This window comes from Rhipicephalus microplus, chromosome 3 (genome assembly GCF_043290135.1).
Source record: "Rhipicephalus microplus isolate Deutch F79 chromosome 3, USDA_Rmic, whole genome shotgun sequence".
Lineage (NCBI taxonomy): Eukaryota > Metazoa > Arthropoda > Arachnida > Ixodida > Ixodidae > Rhipicephalus > Rhipicephalus microplus.
The window spans coordinates 95273596-95280255 of record NC_134702.1 but is presented as its reverse complement, the minus strand read 5'-3'; positions in this window follow the sequence as shown (position 1 = coordinate 95280255).

Here is a 6660-nt window from a genome sequence, read left to right as displayed (position 1 = left end):
ACATTTAGATACTTGTACGCCTACTGCAGGTATTTCTAGCAGCCGCTCATTCTTAATTGAGTTACAAATGAGCAGCGAGCTCTTATCACCTACTTGCTTTAGGTAGTGCCACTGCCAATGGCACAAAAGAACACACAAGTTGCTTAATAAAGGGGATGAGAAAAGATTTGACAGCGTGTCTGTTTTTTTTGTTGAAGCCCTTATACATAAGAAACATCACAATTGAAGGCATACATTTACGTTGTTTTTTCTTTTTTTACAAGCATTCAAGGATCAATGCAGCTAGTGGCACAGCCATGCATTTCTTCAGGCAGGTTCAACCCATTTTATTTAAGTAGACTCGTGTGTTTACTTGTCTGCAAGATTTACACAAACGAGAGGTTTAATTCTTGCGACGTTTTCCTGGTCCCTTTACCCCGGCTACGTCATTGAATACGGATAATTTCTCATCTCACGAATTTGTATACCTTTAGTGTGTTTCTGGTTACGCGACAACCGTTAGTACATACGACGCAAGTGTCAGGTCATACCTGATGTTTGGTGTTTTCTTGAGGTGCTTCGCCGTCAACCGGAGCATTCGGGGCTGCAGCGAGGGATCCAGCACGTATTCACTGCGGGGACGATTAGTCAAAATATTATCCCATAGGAAAACTCCAGTTTCGTGTCTGCATTTCGTTCAATATTGTCTGCTATTCTGGCGATCATGCATGTGGCCCCGTCCGTCCGGGTCGTTCTTCGCTAAATATAACGTGTTTCGATGGCCGCTTGATGTTTTCTCAAAAATAAAAACAGACCTGTTTACGAACACATAATTTGCTGCTAGCAGCATACGATTCTTAGGTATAGTAATTCAATAAGTGCGCCTTGTGAATTGAGCACTAATTGCAGAAAAATAGAAAAACTCATTGTCCTCGACATCGTTGTCACGTTATCCAAGACTGTTTTCAAAGAACTGCTACACATAAAAATAGGTGTCAGCTCTTTCATAGCCATACACTCAGTCGAAGTGAACAATCTGAAAAGAAGCCATGCACCTTTACAATAAAAAAGTAAGCATTTATTACTGTCATTAAAAAAGCAAGGTAACTCTCTTTTAGGTGTCGCGATCACCTCTGTATTTGCTACGAGGTGGTGAAATGTTCTAGTTTCAGATTGAACCGTTCACGTTGTTATTACAGCTTCGCGGGGCACACTTACTACTGCTTGAACATGAAGACGTAGACGTATAGCAGGCCTAGCACTGACGACAGCACGCAACTTGGGAACGTGATCAGGGTCCAGTGCCACATCATCGTCGGCGTACTGCGATCGTGAACGAGTGTGACAAAACCACAATCTGCCACGTGCGAGGCAAGTATGCAGCTAACCTGTGCCATAAAAAAACAACGCACTATACCAAACGCGGCTTCTGAAAACGTCACATTTATTATGCAATATGTGTGGTGTATTGCGTATTGAAAGCCCTCGATGCGCAAAGCCCGTGTAAGACAGCGCAGTGGTTCATTGAAACGGCGTTTTGCAAACTGTGTAGTGAGCGTCGTAGCTAGGTCATACATTTTTCTACGCTATCTAATGCAGGAAAGTGTAGCACTGCGATCGTTCAACCACCAGCGGAATGTTTTTGTAGCATATGAATTTACCTGATTTTCGGGCTTCGAAAACACTTGCGACTTTGTTTTTTCTTACATTTTGGTTTTTTCTTCGGGATAAAATAATGGCTCGTAATGAACTTTCAGCGTTCGATAAAGGTGAAAATGCTGTAGATTTTGGGGGCATGGTAAAGAACCCCTGGCGGTCAAAATTTCCAGGGCCCTTCACTGCGGCGTCTTTCATAATCATATGGTGGTTCTTTAGACGTTAAACCCCACGTATCAATCAATGAACTTTCTGTGCTTATTCGAATCGATAAGCCTAAATGAAATGCTATCATCGCATTCGGTAAACATTCTCGAATCACGAATAAGAACCTGCCACTAAACCTCAATTTACTTACGGGGCTGCAACCTGCAGGCTTACAAAGAGGGTTCAGCTTAAATTGAGGACGGTGCAGTGAGCTATGGAAAGAAAAGTGGTAGGTGTAATTATAAAAGACAATAAGAGGGCAGAGAGGGTCAGGGAACAAACCGGGGTTAAGGATATCATAGTTCCTATCAAGAAGAAGAAATGAACATGAGCCGGGCGCGTAGCGCGTAGGAAGGATAACCTCTACTCATTAACGGTAACTGACTGAATTCCTAGAAAAGAAATCGCACGAAGCGGAGAGAGAAAGTTAGGTGGGCCGATGAGATTATGAGATTAAGATGTTTGTAGCTATAACGTAGCAGCGGAAAGCACAAGACAGGATCGTTAATTGGATCAAGGAAGAGGCCTCTGCCCTGCAGTGGGCGTAGTCGGGCTGAGGAAGAAGAAGAAGAAGAAGAAGAAGAAGAAGAAGAAGAAGAAGAAGAAGAAGAAGAAGAAGAAGAAGAAGAAGAAGAAGAAGAAGAAGAAGAAGAAAAAGAAAGAAAAAGAAGAAGAAAAAGAAAAGAAAAAGAAGAAGAAAAAGAAGAAGAAGCAGAAGAAGATGATGATGATGATGGAGATGATGATGGAGATGAAGATGATGATGGAGAAGATGGCGAAGATGGAGATGGTGACGAAGATGATGACGAAGATGATGAAGAAGAAGATGATGATGAAGGAGATGATGAAGATGATGATGAAGAAGATGATGAAGAAGATGATGAAGTTGATGAGGAAGATGGTGATGAAGAACATGAAGACGAAGACTTTTACTCCAGGATGATTGGCTCGCGTGCTGTGATCGTTCCCATACCAAGTACTCGAAATCGTTCAACAGACATTACGGCATGACTATGAAAGTTGATATACAGGAAATAGTTTTACATGCATGCATTTCATTGTGATACGTTTTATAAGGGCTTATTTACCTGATCATTTTAATGGCCTGCGCGTAATCATCCCTCAAATTCCCATATGCTGCACGCTTCCTCTTTCCAGAACATTACCATACACACTGGTGATGCTCAGATTGCATAATATACATCATAGCCACGCCGCGGTGGTCTAGTGGCTAAGGTACTCGGCTGCTGACCCGCAGGTCATGGGATCAAATCCCGGCTGCGGCGTCTGCATTGCCGATGGAGGCGGAAATGTTGTAGGCCTATGTACTGAGATTTGGACGCACGTTAAAAAATCCCAGGATGTGCAAATTTCCGGAGCCCTTTACTACGGCATCTCTCATAATCATATGGTGGTTTTGGGGCGTTTATCCCCACAAATCAATCATTCATATACCTATAATTCATGACACTGTTAGTTCCTCCAAGTTCATGCAGTATTTTTCGTTTCGGATTGAGGGTCCTAGGCGGCAAGCAACTCGAGCATGTTTGATGAGGATGTACTGTATAAATCCTAGCCTTCACATATCTGCACAAAGATACTTGCATGCTGAGGTGACTCTTAAGAACCGTTCACGCCGGATTCTAGAAACAGCTGGTCGAGGTGGGTGAGATAATCACCAGCATGGGACCCATAAGAAACGTTCGCTGAAGACATTCGTAGACCCTGGACATATAGCCACATGTTAACATGCCATCTATATACACTGATTCATGGTGTTCGAGCTAATTTGTGTATGAAGAGATTCATTGCTGCGTAACCGTTTCAGCAACTGAAAAACTATCTATAAGTTTTAGCCGCCTCCAAATAGACTAATATGGCTAATTATGGACGTGCTTTCAGTGTAACTGCGTGCGTATTCTTTTTCCCGTTGAGTTAAGTCAGCCAGAACATGCGCACTGATGAAGAACAGATGTTTAGATGTGCTTGACGTATTTTTGATAAGCGCAAACCTCATCGCGGACTGCCTTCGTATTTCACTAAACTTGCTGTGATTTAATTTTTGACACCGCTTGCTCATCGGTGAGCCTCGAGAGAGATTTCGACCTTCAATCCAGTTATATTACCCCTTACACCGAGCAGAACAGATCACGGAGTGTGCACAGAAGAGACCAAAAGATTGAATTTTTTAAAAGAGTGTTTGAGAAATAGTTAAAAAAAGATTGTAATGCGTACAGATATGTGAGATTCTCAAAAGTGACGCCGAAATCTCCAAATTGAGTGTTTATTCCACTTTACTTCACTTTATTACCTTAAAGACCCCCTAGAGGGGGTATTACATAAGGGGTGGGAAACATACAACAAATGTAATACATATGCAGGATGGGTACAAGTATTAACAGGGGTAACCAATACAGAAATAAAATAATACATGTGCAGGATCAGTATACATATTAACAGGCGTAACACCTTGCCAAAAAAAAAAGAAGACAAAGTGAGAACCAGTGGCACAAAAAGGAACAATGTAATGTATGCAAATTGAAAAGAGACGAGTGACATTTTGTGTAAATGTTGAAAGGCACATTATGGTGGCTAGATCAGTGGAAAGGCCATTCTAGTCGGAAGCTCCACGAAAAAATAAGGAGGCGGGAAATGTCGTGGTATGGGCGCAGGGCCGGCTGACATGAAAGGAATGAGTGGTGCGGTGAGATGTGCGGGCAGGAGGCAAGATATAGGGTGGGTGGCCGAGTTGACTGTGATAGAGCTTGTAGAACAAAATGAGGCTCGAAACTCGGCGACGAATGTCAAGGTTTGAAAGATTGGATTCTTGTTTAAGAGATGAAACACTCACGCTATATGAATACGAGAAATGAATGAATCTAGCTGCTCTATTCTGGAGTGATTCTAGTGCGTCGGTTAAGTATGCTTGATGAAGGCTCCAGATAGGCGTTTCGTATTCAAGTTGGGTGCAAATTAAAGATATATAAGCTTGTTACATTTCTCAAAATTTTCGTCGAATAATTTTGGAATTCCATATTTTGGAGCCTTTCCACATACCTCTAAAATCGATGTAAGCGATACTTCGCATCGGTGCGCCTCAAGGGCTTTTTTTACTTCTTTTTATGGCATAGGCTCATTGCTCCGTTCAAACTTTTCCCTTCCTCCACGACAAGCATTAGACTTTTATTCATTTCCTTAGAAGCGTAACGCTTCGATTCTTGAAGGCATCAACGACAGTAATGTGTGCCCCGCCGCGGTGGTCTAGTGGATAAGGTACTCGGCTGCTGACCCGCAGGTCACGGGTTCGAATCCCGGCTGTGGCAGCTGTATTTATGGCGGTGGAAATGTTGTAGGCCCGTGTGCTCAGATTTGGGTGCACGTTAAAGAACCCCAGGTTGTCGAAATTTCCGGAGCCTTCCACTACGGCGTCTCTCATAATCATATGGTGGTTTCGGGACGTTAAACCCCACATATTATTATATTAATCGACAGTAATGTGTTGGTATCCGGGCAACGTGTAAATTGTGGCACCATGAGATGACAAGTGACTTCTATAAAAGCTCAGGCAGCAATGTCAGTAGTGCTGATCACCCACAAGGCCGCGATCAAGAGGGCAAAACTTATTGCAAAACGGTGCATATAGAAGTGCGCATTTGACCGGCGCGCGCGCCTTTGAGCTAACCCGCATGCTAGTTCCCTCGTCATGGCCGGGACTTTCACGTACAACGCCACCACCAAAGTCTGTCACACATAGAAGTTTTGCTTGAAATAATTCACAGCTTTTAAAACACTACAGTAACTAAGAAACCGCAGCGTGAGCTAATAGCCAATAACTGGTAAGCTCAGAGTGCTTCCACCCTGAGCTTACCAGTTGTGCGCGTGCTTTATTACGATTTATCACGCAACACAAAAAAAACAGTATCTGATCGTTTTTTGAAAAAAAAAAGCAATTGACGAAGGGGATGAGCTAAATCCTCTCTCATTGCGTAAAATGTTATTAAAGTAATATTCTGTATTCTGTGGTTTTTCGAAGTGCTTCTTCACCGAATGTGGTCCACACCAAAAGATTAAAAGTAACTATTTGAAAAATTGGGGAATCCCTAAGCTTCGCCTTTAAGAGTTGAACGCGATAGCGATATCCGGCCCCGGGTGCACCGTTCAGCCGCTAAGCGCATACTTATCAATATATTTTGTTACACACACACACACACACACACACACACACACACACACACACACACACACACACACACACACACACGCACGCACGCACGCACGCACGCACGCATGCGCGCAAAGTGCGACATATCTATAGTAATGGTACAGGTTTTCGGTATATTTAACAGCACTTTTATAACTTTATGAAAATATTGTACAGTGATATATTCACATGGTTCTGTATTGTGAACTGCACCTAGGTGGGACACTTGCCTTCGTAAATGGTCACATTCTGTCGTCCGTTTAGCGTTAGTTATCTGGCAATTGTTCGAGTTGTTCTTCTGGAGACCTCTTCCGGCCAACCGAAACAAGCATCACCTTATGGTCGGTGAAATGGCAACTGCAGTACTTCACTTCTTTAATGGTGTCGTGAGAATAAAAGCTAGCATAAATCTATGCAAGTGTTGTGGTTTGTTGAAATGGCAGTTCCTTGAAGGGGCATAAAGAGTCTCACAATCCCTCCCAGATGGTAGCACATTATCTAGCGTTTGCTGTTTGCTTGATCAACGCCTCTGGAAAGGCATGATACGTTTTCCGCCAGATGGACATACTTGTCCGTTTTTAGAGCTGTTTGAAAATATTTGTGTGTTTTTAGTGGCG